The sequence below is a fragment of the Mustelus asterias genome, chromosome 2 (genome assembly GCF_964213995.1).
Source record: "Mustelus asterias chromosome 2, sMusAst1.hap1.1, whole genome shotgun sequence".
Taxonomy (NCBI): Eukaryota; Metazoa; Chordata; class Chondrichthyes; order Carcharhiniformes; family Triakidae; genus Mustelus; species Mustelus asterias.
The window spans coordinates 100,536,022-100,552,349 of NC_135802.1; the positions used below are offsets into that span (position 1 = coordinate 100,536,022).

A 16,328-nucleotide genomic window follows, 5' to 3' on the forward strand; every position below is an offset into this window, starting at 1 on the left:
TTAAGTATTAGTGTCACAATTAGGCTTACATTAACACTGCAATGAAGTTACTGTGAAAATCCCCGAGTCACCGCACTCTGGCACCTGTTCGGGTACACTGAGGGGGAAATTTAGCATGGCCAATGCACCGAACTAGCACATCTTTTGGACTGTGGGAGGAAACCCACACAGACAAGGGAGTGAACATACAGACTCTGCACAGGCAGTGACCCAAGCCAGGAATCAAACCTGGGTCCCTGGCACTGTAAGGCAGCAGTGCTAACCACTGTGCCACCGTGCCGTCCCCAACATTTGTTGATTTAAAAACCATTAACAAATTTGCAAGAATAGTGACTTAGCTGTTTTTTTGGCTGATTTTTGACAATGCAGCCTGTAAGTGTTGTGGTCGGAGAAAGGCAATAACAAGGTGATGGAGAAGAAGGTGGTGGTCTTTGGAAATGTAGCCTTAGCCGTATCAAGAAAGCACAAGCCCAGATGAATCTTAGAATTGGGAAGAAAGTTCAAGGCTTGAGTGGAAGGATTATAAACTCAAACATAGGAACATTAGGAACAGGAGAAGGCCATGCAGACCCTTGGAGTCTCTTACCTACTCAATTAGAGCATGGCTGTTCATCACGTCACTTCATTTACCCATATTTGCTCCATATCCCTTGATATATCTACCTAACAACGATTTATGGATCTGTCTTGAAAGCTTCAATTTTCTTGGCATTCTCACCTTTTGCGGGAGCAAGTTCCAAATTGTCATTGCTACACGTGTGAAGAGTTCTTCCTGGTTTCCCTCCTGAAGAGCCAATAGCGCTAATTTTAAGGTTATGGCCGGGATTCTCTCAAAAACATTCTAAGCGCCGAATTCGCATAAAAACTGGAGTAGATCACGCTGGTGTTTTTAGCGGGAATTTCAAAATGAATCTCCCCCACTCTGAGCACTGCAGAGTCCCTCAGCGTGAATCACACTAAAGATCAGGAGATAGGGTCTATTCCCGCTGGAGAGGCTGGCAGCAGAGCGCTGAGCGCGCATGTGCCGATCTGTCAGAGCGGAGATCAGCGCGTGCGGAGTAGCCCCGCACTGCTGCCCTCCTGACCCTGCAATGTTGTCCATCTCGATCTTCCTCCCCCCTACCCCAGCAGTCCCGATCTCCCGACCCACCCCCCTGCAGCATCGACCCCCCCCCTCCAGCAGACCAACCCTCCCCCCGGCAGCACCGACCACCCCCCACAGCACCAAATCCCCCACGCCCACAGCACCGACCACCCCCCGCAGCACCAACCCCACCCCCACACCACCGACCACCCCCAATAGACCAGCCCCCCCCAACAGACTGACCCCCCCACCCCGCAGCACCGACCCCCCCCCCTCCCCCCAACAGCACCAACCCTCTCCTTCCCCTCCCTGCTGGCAGACCACCATCCCGCCCTCCCACCGACACCTCCCGGCAGACTGAAACCTCCCCCCCGCAGCACCAGCCCTCCCCCACTCTGCCGCACCGACCCTCCCCCCCGGCAGCACCCACCCCCCACCCAGCAGCACCCATCCCCCCCCAGCAGACCAAACTCCCCCCATAGCACCAAGCACCCTCCCCAGCACCGACCCTCTCCCTCCCCGCAGCACCGACTCCCCCCCACTGACCAACCCCTCCCCCCCCGCAGCATCATCCACCTTCCCCCCCCCCCCCCCCCCCGCAGCACCGACCCTCCCCCCGACAGACCAAAACCCCCCCACCCCAATGGCCTGCCCTGATTAGCCCCTTCCCTCCCTCTGCCCGCAATCCCGACTGCAGAGTGGCAGCGGGAATCCCCATCCCCACCGATGTCCCCCAGAGGTCCAGCCCCCCTTTAGGCCCTGCCCCCTCTCTGGTCCCACCCCCTTGGCAATGCCTGATGCCCGGTGGGCAGTGCCAAGATGCCTCCTGAGCATTGTCACTTTGCCCCTTGGGTGGTGCCAGGGGGCCAGACTGGCAACGCCAGGCTGGCAATGCCCAGAGTGCACGCCCCTTACCCTCAACCTCCAGGGGGGGCCTCCTCCTTAAGCCCAACGAGGCTGGGGCGCCAGCTCCTGCTAGTGGGGAGTTGTTGTAAACACGGCTGCAGTGAAACAGTCCTGGTGGGGATGGTGGGGGGAGAGACTGGGGGTGGGGGGAGAGACTGGGGGTGGGGGGAGAGACTGGGGGTGGGGGGAGAGACTGGGGGTGGGCCCAGAGACTTCAGTCTCAAGCCCACTAATGAGATTTAAATTGTGATTTAAATATGGAGATCAGCTCCGCACCAATTTGGGCCGTGGATATGACGACGCCAGAAACCCGGCAGCTGGGGACGTGCAGAAGCCGTGGCGTCCAGCGGGAAGCCCACTATCCAGAATCCGCTGATGTCTCCCGGCCCACTGCACTGCTGGGAGAGTCACCCACTATATCTCTTGCTCCCTGATCAGAGAAATTAGTTTCTCCATCCCTATCCTACCAAATCCTTTTGACATTTTAACCATCTCGATCAGATCACCCCCATACCCCCCACCCCCCCTCCCCGCAATCCTCGATACTCAAAGGAATGCACACCAAGATAATGCAACCTGTCCTTATAATCTAATCTATTAAGCCTGATATTCTGGTGAATGTGTGCTGTACCCCCCTCTCAGTCAATATATCCTCCTTAATCTGCACTACCCAAACCTGAACGCAGTACTTCAGCTGGGGTTTGACAAAGCCTCGTGATTGAAACACAACTTCCTCCCCATTGTATTCCAAGGAAAAAGCCCCACATTTTGATAGGAAGGTGGCGGTGCTGGAAAATCCTTAACCTTAGGAGGTAAAGAGAGCATGTGAAAGAAAGCCGATCCATCGAGAGGAAAAAATGCAACTTTGAGGGGAGAACTGGGGCAGCCTTAAGGAGGAAAGCAGTTGGGCCAATGTGTCTCAGCTGATAGTCCAATTGGACTCAGGCTTTTCAGTCAGCTGCCTTTTCACTTTTAGTTTTAGACATGTTAAATGTTCCGAGTGAACAATGGAAAGAGAACATATACATTTTAACTGTTGGTTCCTCTATTACAAATTGATTAAGGCATATAAAAAGGACTTTATTGTTTTTTATATCCATTTAGCTTTATTAGGAAATCAGAAAACTGGTGCACGAAGCCTGATAGGATAGTTCAATGTGCCTGTCGACAGTGTGCTGAGAAAGGACTGGATAGTTTCCTTGCGAGTAAAATAGTACAGATGACTGTTTTGGAGTCTTTTGATTTTGGCTCCAAAATCACAGTTATTTTCCACTGTTTTTCTAGCGCTTGCATTCAATAAGGAGCTGAGTTGTTGATTCTGCAGCATGGGAACGGGCTGACAACAGATTTACTAGATAGATGGCTCAGCCAGCCCCTTCAAGTGTTATGAAAACTGTTTAAAATGTTTAGATTGGCCTCTCTGATGTACAATAAATTGTTGTTATCTGGAACGGTTGATAATCAAGGAGGAAAAGGCATAATTAAATTTCAGGAAATGCAGGGCCTGTTTGAGCGAGGAGAGACTGACTTGTTTCTTTGACAGAAAGCTGTGGAAGGCAGTCTGCCCCACAGGAAGGCCTTGCATTCCTGTCCTTTTGGTGAACCTGCCTGAAAAGGAATACAGGAGTTATTGGGTAATCAAGAGTTGTCAGCACCTTGGTTATGCAGCATGGGTTCAATCCGATAATGTGAATGGAACCTGTAATAGGGCTGATGAAAAGGGGAGCATTTGAAAAGCCTTGAATGATTTTTTTGTTCCTTTTCTGTTTACATGTAATGTGTTATTGATGACTTCATACATCTGGTTGGGAGGCAGCCTGGAAATTCATTACTTAAAAAAAAAGATCCTGTTACATATAGAAAATTGCACTGGAAGAGCATAACTGAAAGATATTGATTTTCTGGCATCTGACTTCTTCAGATTAGAAGCGCAAGTGTATGAGGCTGAGACACTCTCTCTGCCGTGTGGTTCAGATGTAGTTCAGTGTCATGCTCTATTGTAATGAGGCTGAATTTGTTTCTCCACTGTGTGCAGGCGCAGTCACTGTGGTGCCCCCATTTGGGACAGAAACAAAGATGAATCCAGGCTGCTTTATAACTCGTAAGCGGAGCAGAGCAGGGATCCAGAGAAAGTTGTGGAAGATGTCAGCAGCAACAAGATCAAAACCAAAAGAGTTTTGTTTAGTTTTCTCCCGGAAAGCCAACATTGAGGAAATATTTCAACCCCCGTACCCTTCCCGCAGACCCAGAGCAAGCGCGTGGATTGATTTCATGATCTGCTGGATTATTGCTCTTTAATTTCACTTTTGGTGGGGGTGGGGTGGAAATTGTCAATAAAATTTGAGTCGGAGAAAAAAACCTCACGGCCCATAAATCTTTGCCTACTTTCACTTAATAATGTACTTCCTTAGAAAAATAGAGACAATTATTTTTGCAGCTACAATACCATTTTAAATCAAAAGATATTCACGACTGTGTTTGAAAAGTAAAGTGAGATTCTTAGTTTAATTAAATTTTCATTCTGAATGGGAAGAGGTATGAAATTTCGACAGATCTAAAATTAGAAAAGTATGTTCTCCCACAGAGCAGTGACTCCACCCATGCAGGGTAAGGACACTTTGCTTCTCTTTCATTGTGCTATTGTTAACATAAAATGACTCTGAAGACAAGTTTATAAGTTCACAGTGACAATATCTTTTGTCAGTGTTGCTGGCTGTTATTTAACTCTAAGACATACGAGGCATATTATTCTCCAGTATCATTCAATCAACTGGAAGTTCATATTACTGCAGTTTAAATCATACAATATGCTCCTGTTACCTTAGCGGCTGCCTTTTATCCATCTGCTTTCTCACATTCAGGAACTAACCACTCAGTTCTATTCTTTAAACTATAAACATTTGCACTTTTGATTTCTGTCATTACTAAAAGTAAAATATGTAGAAACATGTTTCAAGCAATGCCATATGTTTAGTTAAGATTGGAAAATGTCAAGTATCATAAATATGGCAGGACCTTATAAAACATTCCTAACTATACGTTATCCTATATATCAATTAATCTGTGTGGAATGTATTTGTCATAAAGGAAAAGTATTCAAACATTAGTCCTTACAGAGAATTCTGATATACCACAACTCGGCAGCGACATTTTCGCTCACCCAAAACCCATTCACTTACAAAGTTAAAATCAGGCGTAACTTGAACCATTGCGTGATTTTCAGACTCAATACGCAACCCTCGCTTTAGAACACGCTTTCTCTCTGCTATTCAAAGGCTTCCTTCTAAAGGGACAGTATACATACTTTACCTTTCCATAATGAAACCAAACATGTTAATAGTCTTTGCATATTTTCAGGCATCAGTCATCAAAATTACAGGCTGACGTTTAAATGGAAATCTCTGAACAATATTGTTGTACATTGAATCGTACAAAATTTTTCTTATTTATTCTTGTTTTTTGCCATATTTTGATGTCTTGTTGGAATAATGTCAATGAAATGCATCATTGTTGATTGCTAAATGTAAAATGCTACACATTTCTGTGCCTCCGCAACAATGCATTGATATTTGTGTGTTTTTCCACTTAATCTTGATTTGTGCAGAGATAAATGACTGTTTCAACTGTGGTATAATTGGGAGGAATAGGACATATCTAAAACACAAGTGCCTTTGTATGCGAACATTGCTGGGGTTCCTTAGGGTCCTTTTCCCTTCTGTTACTGTTATAAATGGTCTAATATTCTAGTAAATGTGTGTTATTTACCATGGATGGTTAGACTGATTGATTGCAAGGTACCATAACCTTATTGAAGGCAATTATTGGTATATTAAAATGCTGCTTTAAAATGTAATAGTCAATATCATATTCTCCAAGAAAATAAGGCTTGCACAGGACACAGAGAAATACAACCTGAGGCATTTATAGTTTATCATCTGCTGGATTCATGAGAAAATGAAGGATAGATAAAAAAGAAGATAGATTTGACAACACTGCTGTGGTTCTTAGTACAGCCAGGGACAACTGGCATGGGTTTTCTGAAGATTGTAATTTCTTTAAAAATAAAGTATGTTTGTGACCCTTTCATTTTTTTCTCCAGATTTTACTTCTTTCCACTTTCACCTGGATATCACCTAGATATCCAACCGTCAAGCTAAGTTGAATGGTTTGTTCCCAGTTCCCATCTAATTTGTTCTTTAACCAGCGACTGAAAGGCATAGAGTAGTTAAACAAACACAGTGGACTGAATTTCACCTACCTCCAGAAGCAGGTTGGGAGGCAGGAGGTGTCGTATAATTGGGCGGGAAGGTACACACTGGAGATCCCATCACATTCCCAACTCTGATCAATTAAATCCAGGGTGGGAAGAGTCAAGGGTGGGCTTTCCCACCTGGAGGCCATAATGGCCACTTAAGGACTCATCCCATTACTGCTGGAATCAAACCAGCGGCAAGTAGGGACATGCCCATGGGGAGGCAGTGGCTAGTGGTATTATTGCTAGACTATTAATCCAGAAACTCAGCTAATGTTCTGGGCACCCGGGTTTGAATCCCACCATGGCAGATGGTGGAATTTGAATTCAGTAAAAAATATTTGGAATTAAGAATCTATTGATGACCGTGAAACCATTGTCGATTGTTGTAAAAACCCATCTGTTCACTAAGAACATAAGAAATAGGAGCAGGAGAAGGCCATCTAGCCCCTCGAGCCTGCCCCGCCATTCAATAAGATCATGGCTGATCTGACGTGGATCAGTACCACTTACCCGCCTGATCCCCATAACCCTTAATTCCCTTACCGATCAGGAATCCATCCATCCGCGCTTTAAACATATTCAGCGAGGTAGCCTCCACCACCTCAGTGGGCAGAGAATTCCAGAGATTCACCACCCTCTGGGAGAAGAAGTTCCTCCTCAACTCTGTCTTAAACCGACCCCCCTTTATTTTGAGGCTGTGTCCTCTAGTTTTAACTTCCTTACTAAGTGGAAAGAATCTCTCCGCCTCCACCCTATCCAGCCCCGCATTATCTTATAAGTCTCCATAAGATCCCCCCTCATCCTTCTAAACTCCAACGAGTACAAACCCAATCTCCTCAGCCTCTCCTCATAATCCAAACCCCTCATCTCCGGTATCAACCTGGTGAACCTTCTCTGCACTCCCTCCAATGCCAATATATCCTTCCTCATATAAGGGGACCAATACTGCACACAGTATTCCAGCTGCGGCCTCACCAATGCCCTGTACAGGTGCATCAAGACATCCCTGCTTTTATATTCTATCCCCCTCGCGATATAGGCCAACATCCCATTTGCCTTCTTGATCACCTGTTGTACCTGCAGACTGGGCTTTTGCGTCTCATGCACAAGGACCCCCAGGTCCCTTTGCACGGTAGCATGATTTAATTTGTTTCCATTGAGATAGTAATCCCATTTGTTATTATTTCCTCCAAAGTGTATAACCTCGCATTTATCAACGTTATACTCCATTTGCCATATCCTCGCCCACTCACTCAGCCTGTCCAAATCTCTCTGCAGATCTTCTCCGTCCTCCACACGATTCACTTTTCCACTTATCTTTGTGTCGTCTGCAAACTTCGTTACCCTACACTCCGTCCCCTCCTCCAGATCATCTATATAAATGGTAAACAGTTGCGGCCCGAGTACCGATCCCTGCGGCACGCCACTAGTTACCTTCCTCCAACCGGAAAAACACCCATTTATTCCGACTCTTTGCTTCCTGTCGGATAGCCAGTCCCCAATCCACTTTAACACACTACCCCCAACTCCGTGTGCCCTAATCTTCTTCAGCAGCCTTTTATGGGGCACCTTATCAAACGCCTTTTGGAAATCCAAAAACACCGCATCCACCGGTTCTCCTCCATCAACCGCCCTAGTCACATCTTCATAAAAATCCAACATGTTCGTCAAGCACGACTTTCCCCTCATGAATCCATGCTGCGTCTGATTGATCGAACCATTTCTATCCAGATGCCCTGCTATCTCCTCTTTAATAATGGATTCCAGCATTTTCCCTACTACAGACGTTAAGCTGACCGGCCTATAGTTACCCGCCTTTTGTCTCCTTCCTTTTTTAAACAGCAGCGTAACATTAGCCGTTTTCCAATCAACCGGCACTTCCCCAGAATGCAACGAGTTTTGATAAATAATCACTAACGCATCCACTATTACCTCTGACATTTCTTTCAATACCCTGGGATGCATTCCATCCGGACCCGGGGACTTGTCCACCTTCAGTCCCATTAGTCTACCCAGCACTGCCTCTCTGGTAACATTAATTGTATTAAGTATTTCTCCTGCTGCCAACCCTCTATCGTTAATATTTGGCAAACTATTTGTGTCCTCCACCGTGAAGACCGACACAAAAAACTTATTTAAAGACTCAGCCATATCCTCATTTCCCACTATTAACTCCCCCCTCTCGTCCTCCAAGGGTCCAACATTCACTCTAGCCACTCTATTCCTTTTTATATATTTATAAAAACTTTTACTATCATTTTTTATATTAATTGCTAGTCTAGCTTCATAGTCTATCCTTCCTTTCTTTATCGCTTTCTTAGTCTCTCTTTGTTGTTTCTTAAATTTTTCCCAATCACTTGTTTCTCCACTATTTTTGGCCACTCTGTACGCATCTGTTTTTATTTTAATACTCTCCTTTATTTCCTTCGTTATCCACGGCTGGTTCTCCCTTTTCTTACAATCCTTGTTTTTTGCTGGAATATATTTTTGCTGAGAACTGAAAAGGATCTCCTTAAAAATCCTCCACTGTTCCTCAGCTATCCTACCTGCCAGCCTGCTCTCCCAGTCTACCTTCGCCAATTCATCCCTCATCCTATCATATTTCCCTCTGTTCAAACAGAGGACACTGGTTTGGGACCAAACTTTCTCCTCTTCCATCTGAATCAGAAATTCGACCATATTGTGGTCACTAGACCCAAGAGGGTCCTTCACAATAAGATCCTTAATTCTACCTACCTCGTTACACAATACCAGATCCAAAATAGCTCGTTCCCTAATCTCCTTTAGGGAAGGAAATCTGCCATCCTTACTTGGTCTGGCCTACATGTGACTCCAGAGCCACAGCAACGTGGTTGACTCTCAACTGCCCTCGGGCAACTAGGGGTGGGCAGTAAATGCTGACCAGCCAGCGATGTCCACGTCCCACGAATGAATAAAGAGCCATGTGGACAAATTGCCAGGTGACCCCGGTGTGCTTGCCTGTGGCTTGGTTGAGGGGCTTCTTCCTATTTGGGCAGGCCATGCCAAATGGAGAGACCCACTGCCATCAAGGGCCACCCCCACCTGCATGATAAACTGACTCTTTATTCCCCGCACCAAGGACTCCCTGACTATACCCTGCGAGACTGCCTCACCTACATTTCCTCCAGGGCTTCAGTGATTATTCTCAATGGCATTACTAGTATTGGAAAGCTATCTCCCTCCCCCACCCCCACCCCTCTCTGAGTAACTGGCAGCTCATGGAGGTGGGATAAGTGTTCTGAAGATGCCGGAGACCCAATCCTGTAATACTTGATTGGCATTCAGTTGGGTCAGGGGGCCTGGAATCACTGCCGTAGGGTTACCACTAACTTGCATGTATATGGTGCCCAAAATGTCATCAAGATGTCCCAAAGCACATCTCACTAATGAGAAAAGTGGCAGCCAGTTTGTGCACAGTGAGGTCAAAGAAGCTGCAATTAGACAAAGAGCAATTTGTTCAGGTGGTGTAGGTTGAGGGATAAAGATTGTCCAGGATATAATTGATATTCGACTATTTTGTAACACAGATACACTGCTCCAACACTGGGCATCTCCATATCATCCAACCCTTTAAAAAACATTTCTAGGTGTAGAAAGGAATTTCTTTCACTTTTCGATCCAACAATTCTGTTGACTACAGTAGATTAAGGCTATTTCCAACTTTCAAAGTTTCTAATAATTTACTTTTTGAAAATATATTTTAGATATTCAATTTTTAGTGACAAAGTAAAGGATGCTAATGACAATTTCTGCTGCTGTGTTTGCATTATCTGATCACAGAATCATAGAATCCCTACAGCGTAGAAGGAGGCCATTCGGCCTAGCTAGCCTGCACCAGTAACAATCCCCTCCAGGCCCTATCCCCGTAACCCCACTAGTCCCCCTGACACTAACGAACAATTTAGCATGGCCAATTCACCTAACCCGCACATCTTTGAACTGTGGGAGAAAACCAGAGAACCTGGAGGAAACCCTCACTGGAAGAACTTTGCACAGACAGTGACCCAAGCCAGGAATCGAACCCACGTCCTTGACGCTGTGAGGCAGCGCTGCTAACCACTGTGCCACCGTGCCGCCCATTAATTATATTTTGGATATAATTATTTCCATAAAGAGAAAGGTCTGAAATTCATTACTCTTAAAACAGGTAGTGTGTAACGTAAAGATTCACAAAGCTCAAACTGTCCACCACCATCTTCAACATTACCAATCTGCCAACTCAATAAGATCAGCAGACTGACACTGTATAAACAAATTACTTTTTGGAACCCAGAACTCCTGATGACACATGGCCCTTAAAAACATGACAGAAAATACATTCATTAGCATTTAACGCTGCCAAGTACTAAGACTCCGAAATTCAGCAATCACTGCTTTTGCTTCAGACTTTTACCTCAGGTCATATGACCCTGTTAAGGTTTTGAGATGTGTATAACAAGCTATTTTTAAACACTTATTACTTGTAATTTAATTTGACTGCAAGCTGTCTTTGAACTTTGAACCAAACCTCTGTCTGCTACATTATGACTTGGTTCTGACAAAACTGCTCAAAAGTAACAGAGGTGATTTTGAACTATCGACATTTCACTTTCAGAATTAGTCTCACTGATTCTGATTCCAAATTTCTTATGGTTAGCATTTCAGAATTGGTCACCTAACACAATCAGGAGGCGTGAAGTTCAGACTGGAATTAAACTCAGGCTTTTCCACTGAGCCGCTGGCTTGCAGATTGGTCTCAGAGTTGTGAGTTCATGTAACGCTCCAGCATGTGAGCATATAGCCGGGGTGGCCAACTCTCGGGGGAAGGTTAAAGGACACATTGACATGGGGGACGATAGAAACGGGCTGCCGAACCGGAGAGTCGGTGGAGGAGAGGTATGGGTAAACCTGTGAGGGTGGGGTCTGTGAGTGTGGGGAGGGGTGTCTGTGAGAGCGGGGAGGGGGGGGGCTGTGAGAACGGGGAGGGGGGGAGCTGTGAGAGCGGGGAGGGGGGGGACTGTGAGAGCGGGGAGGGGGGGGGCTGTGAGAGCGGGGAGGGGGGGGCTGTGAGAGCGGGGAGGGGGGGGGGCTGTGAGAGCGGGGGGGGGGCTGTGAGAGCGGGGAGGGGGGGGCTGTGAGAGCGGGGAGGGGGGGGGCTGTGAGAGCGGGGAGGGGGGGAGCAGTGAGAGCGGGGAGGGGGGGGGCTGTGAGAGCGGGGAGGGGGGGGCTGTGAGAGCGGGGAGGGGGGGGCTGTGAGAGCGGGGAGGGGGGGGGCTGTGAGAGCGGGGAGGGGGGGCTGTGAGAGCGGGGAGGGGGGGGCTGTGAGAGCGGGGAGGGGGGGCTGTGAGAGCGGGGAGGGGGGTCTGTGAGAGTGGGGAGGGGGGTCTGTGAGAGTGAGGAGGGGGGTCTGTGAGATTGGGGTCTGTGAGAGTGGGGAGGGGGGACTGTGAGAGTGGGGAGGGGGGGACTGTGAGAGTGGGGAGGGGGGGTCTGTGAGAGTGGGGAGGGGGGTCTGTGAGATTGGGGGGGGTTCTGTGAGAGTGAGGAGGGGGCTGTGAGAGTGAGGAGGGGGCTGTGAGAGTGGGGGAAGGGAGTCTGTGAGAGTGAGGAGGGGGCTGTGAGAGTGGGGAGGGGGGTCTGTGAGAGTGGGGAGGGGGCTGTGAGAGTGGGGAGGGGGGTCTGTGAGAGTGAGGAGGGGGCTGTGAGAGTGGGGGAGGGGAGTCTGTGAGAGTGAGGAGGGGGCTGTGAGAGTGGGGAGGGGGGTCTGTGAGAGTGGGGAGGGGGGTCTGTGAGAGTGGGGTCTGTGAGAGTGGGGAGGGGGGACTGAGATTGGGGGGGGTCTGTGAGAGTGAGGAGGGGGCTGTGAGAGTGGGGAGGGGGGTCTGTGAGATTGGGGTGGGGGGTCTGTGAGAATGGGGCGGGGGCTGTGAGAGTGGGGGGGGGTCTGTGAGAGTGAGGGGGGGTCTGTGAGAGTGAGGAGAGGGCTGTGAGAGTGGGGAGGGGGGTCTGTGAGATTGGGGAGGGGGTCTGTGGGAGTGGGGGGGGGGCCTGTGAGAATGGGTGGGGGAGGTCTGTGAGATTGGGGGGGGGGTCTGTGAGATTGGGGAGGGGGGGTCTGTGAGAGTGAGGAGGGGGCTGTGAGAGTGGGGAGGGGGGTCTGTGAGAGTGAGGAGGGGCTGTGAGAGTGGGGGAGGGGAGTCTGTGAGAGTGAGGAGGGGGGTCTGTGAGAGTGGGGAGGGGGCTGTGAGAGTGGGGAGGGGGGTCTGTGAGAGTGAGGAGGGGGCTGTGAGAGTGGGGAGGGGGTCTGTGAGAGTGAGGAGGGGGCTGTGAGAGTGAGGAGGGGGCTGTGAGAGTGGGGGAGGGGAGTCTGTGAGAGTGAGGAGGGGTCTGTGAGAGTGAGGAGGGGGGTCTGTGAGAGTGAGGAGGGGGCTGTGAGAGTGGGGGAGGGGAGTCTGTGAGAGTGAGGAGTGGTCTGTGAGAGTGGGGAGGGGATGGCAAACCGGTGAGGGTGAGGGAGTGATGAGTGTCAGCAAACCTGTGTGAGCAGGAGAGTGGGAGAAGCTCAGAAACATAATGTACACACGTGGTGTTTAAAGGTCTCAAATAGAGGACAAAGAGGGTCCAGCAATCTCCCACCCGTGGCAGGGCACATCGCCACAATACCTGGACAATCCGGTAGAATCCAGGACTGTTGGTTACCTTGCACATACCCTGGCTGACATTTCAGTGTTACCGTGAAAAGTAATTGTACTGTTAAAGATGCCATGCATCAGATAAAATGTTAATCTAAGGCTTTATCTCTCTGTTCCCCTGCTTCATGTGGACAATAAAGATCCCACATTGCTACTTGTTGAAAAATTGGGCAGCGGGGAGTCCCAGCCAACATCCTTCACTCACTCACTACTCCTTTAATTAGATTGGCTGCTCACTCATCTTGGACTGTTTGTGTGACGTTTCTGGAGCAGAATAACTGCTCCGTCCACATAACAACAGTCAGTGGATTTTCAAACTCACAAACTGTGTGCAGTGCGTTGAGGTGTTTCAATGCGATCAGGCTGGTTTTTTTAGGGGTGTGCTACAGGAGCTTGCGGGTTTGATTCTTTCCCTCTGCTAAGTTCGCCGATCACAGTAACAGTTGGGAGGCTGCATGTGGCTCCAGTGTCCTTGGTTTAAAGAGGAGAAAAGAATTGACCAAAGTTCTTACTCCAGGGGGCCGATTCTCTCGTCCCGCTGCACTGCATTTGTAGCACAGTGGGCCGGGAGACTCGAATGGAGGCCGTGTAGCAGCCTTCCCGCTGGGCGCCATGGCCTCTGCGCGTAACCGGCAGCCGGGTTCCCGGCACCGTCAGCTCCGCGCCAGAAATCGGCACAGAGCTGAATAAATTATTTAAATGAGTATTTTAATTTATTTGAATCTGGTTACTGGGCCCAAGGCTGAAGTCTCTGGGTCCGCTAACCTCTCCCTACCCGCCGCCCCCTCCCCCGCCCCCGCCTGGAGTATTTCACTCCAGCGGGGTTTAGTATAGCTCCCCACTTGCGGGGAACTGGCGGCCTGACCCCGCTGGAGTGAAGGGCGGGCAATGCCCAGGGGGCACTTTGGCACAAGGCCTAATGGGGGCATGGCCTGATGGGGGAATCTGTGGGGATGGGGGGGGTCCCGCTGCCACTCTGCATTTGGGCTGAATGACAGAGGGAGGGAGGCCAGTGATCGGGGCTGGTCATCAGGGTGGGGGGGCAGCCTGTGGCAGGGGTGGGGGAGGGGGGGGCGTTGGGACTGCCGGTGGGGAGGAGGGATCGGGGGCGGGAGATCGGGACTGTTCGGGGAGCCAGCGATCGGGCAGTATAGGGGGGGTCACACAGCCAGTGGTGTAGGGGTCACGGGGCTGGACAGGGATTGAGCTGGCCAGCAATTGAGAGGCTGGCAGACAGGGGCCACTGAACGTGCACTGATCTCGGCACTGACAGATCGGCGCATGCGCAATGGCCCGCTCAGCACTATGTTGCTGGCCTCTCCAGCGAGAATAGGCCCCACCCCCAGCTTTTTGAACTGATTCACTCTCGTGCACTCTGTAGTGCACAGTGTGCGGGAGATTCATTTTGAAACTCCCACTGAAAATGCTCCAGTTTTTACACAAATTTGATACTTCGAATTTTTTCGGCCCTCCCCCCCCTAAGATTACAACCCAATGACCCTTCTTAGAAAGTGTTGATATGTAGAAAGTTCATGTCTGCTGTTATAATTCAGGTCAGAAACTCCAAAATGTTTTATGAAGTCTGCCTGGATCATAAACTTTGCACTTCGAATTTGGCTAGGATAAGCATAAGATGTTTCTCTTCAGGAATGACTCAAATGACCCACGAGGGTGTTTTAGAACATAGAACATTACAGTGCAGTACAGGCCCTTCGGCCCTCGATGTTTCACCGACCAGTGAAACCAATCTAAAGCTCCTCTAACCTACACTATTCCAATATCATCCATATGTTTATCCAATGACCATTTAAATGCCCCCAATGTTGGCGAGTCCACTACTGCTGTAGGCAGGGCATTCCACGCCCTTACTACTCTCTGAGTGAAGAACCTACCTCTGACATCTGTCCTATATCTATCACCCCTCAATTTAAAGCTATGTCCCCTCGTGCTAGCTATCACCATCCGAGGAAAAAGGTTCCCACTATCCACCCTATCTAATCCTCTGATCATCTTGTATGCCTTTATCAAGTCACCTCTTAACCTTCTTCTCTCTAATGAAAACAACCTCAAGTCCCTCAGCCTTTTTTCTCATAAGACCTTCCCACCATACCAGGCAACATCCTAGTAAATCTCCTCTGCACCCTTTCCAATGCTTCCACATCCTTCCTATAATGCGGCGACCAGAACTGTACGCAATACTCCAAGTGCGGCAGCACCAGAGTTTTGTACAGCTGCAATATGACCCCCTGGCTCCAAAACTCAATCCCTCTACCAATAAAAGCTAACACTCCGTACGCCTTCTTAACAACCCAATCAACCTGAGTGCCAACTTTCAGGGGTCTATGCACATGGACACCGAGATCTCTCTGCTCATCCACACTACCAAGTATCTTACCATTAGCCTAGTACTCTGTAATCCTGTTACTCCTTCCAAAGTGAATCACCTCACACTTTTCCGCATTAAACTCCATTTGCCACTTCTCAGCCCAGCTCTGCAGCTTATCTGTCTCCCGTGGTAACCTGCAACAACCTTCTGCACTGTCCACAACTCCACCGACTTTAGTGTCATCCGCAAATTTACTAACCCATCCAGGTCATTTATAAAAATGACAAACAGCAGTGGCCCCAAAACAGATCCTTGCAGTTTATCAAACAAAGTTTATTTAAGAATATAATTAACACATAGAAAGAAAATTAGCAAGAAATTTTACTAATTACAAACAAAACAAAACAACCATGATATTGTATAGCCCTTAATGAACGTAGAAAATGTCCCAACCAAACAAACTTCCCTATACAAAACCCTTGCCACAGGTTTAGCATAGAAAGTACAAATGCTCACGTGATGCTGGAACTTAGTTTTTTGGTTGGATTCTGCAGCTCTCTTGAGGCACACACAGACAAGCTTGGAGTCAGAACAGCTTCCCAAAACACTAGGGAGAGAGAAAGAAAGGTTCTAGGTATTAACTGGCAACCCACCAACAGCAGAATTTTCACTCTGGGAAGTCCAGGAAACCTTGCTTCCAGCTGGCCAGCAGAATTTCCAATACCAGGGAGAGAGGGAGAGAGAAACACTGCTTTCAGTCTGATGTCCACCCCCTTCTAAACTGTAACGGAAAATTAATTCTTAGATTTTTCTGGGAAGGAACCACCTGACTTTGACACGTCAATCAATCTTCCCTCTCACATTGCAAGGTCATAAAAAAATCCCAGAAATTATCCAAGGCCCAGAATAAAAATAAACAAAACGCCACTTAAGCCATTGAAGCAGCATTAAAAGGACTTCTAGCAGACAACCCGGCAACAATGAAACTAAAGCTGCTTATAGCTGCAGAGATTTTTTTAAAAATCTTAAAGATACACTAATGTCACACTGCGGAAAAAGTAAGGA

At 48.4% G+C, this 16,328-nt stretch overlaps 1 long non-coding RNA gene across 1 annotated transcript in view; it reads right to left on the reverse strand.

The window, feature by feature from the left end:
- Positions 1 to 16,028, reverse strand: part of LOC144510094 (uncharacterized) — an 88,554-nt gene extending 72,526 nt beyond the window's left edge. Inside the window, exon 1 of the long non-coding RNA XR_013500567.1 lies at positions 15,917 to 16,028. This is a non-coding gene — a long non-coding RNA (uncharacterized LOC144510094). The remainder of the gene's footprint in view (positions 1 to 15,916) is intronic.
- Between the last annotated feature and the right edge of the window lie 300 nt (positions 16,029 to 16,328).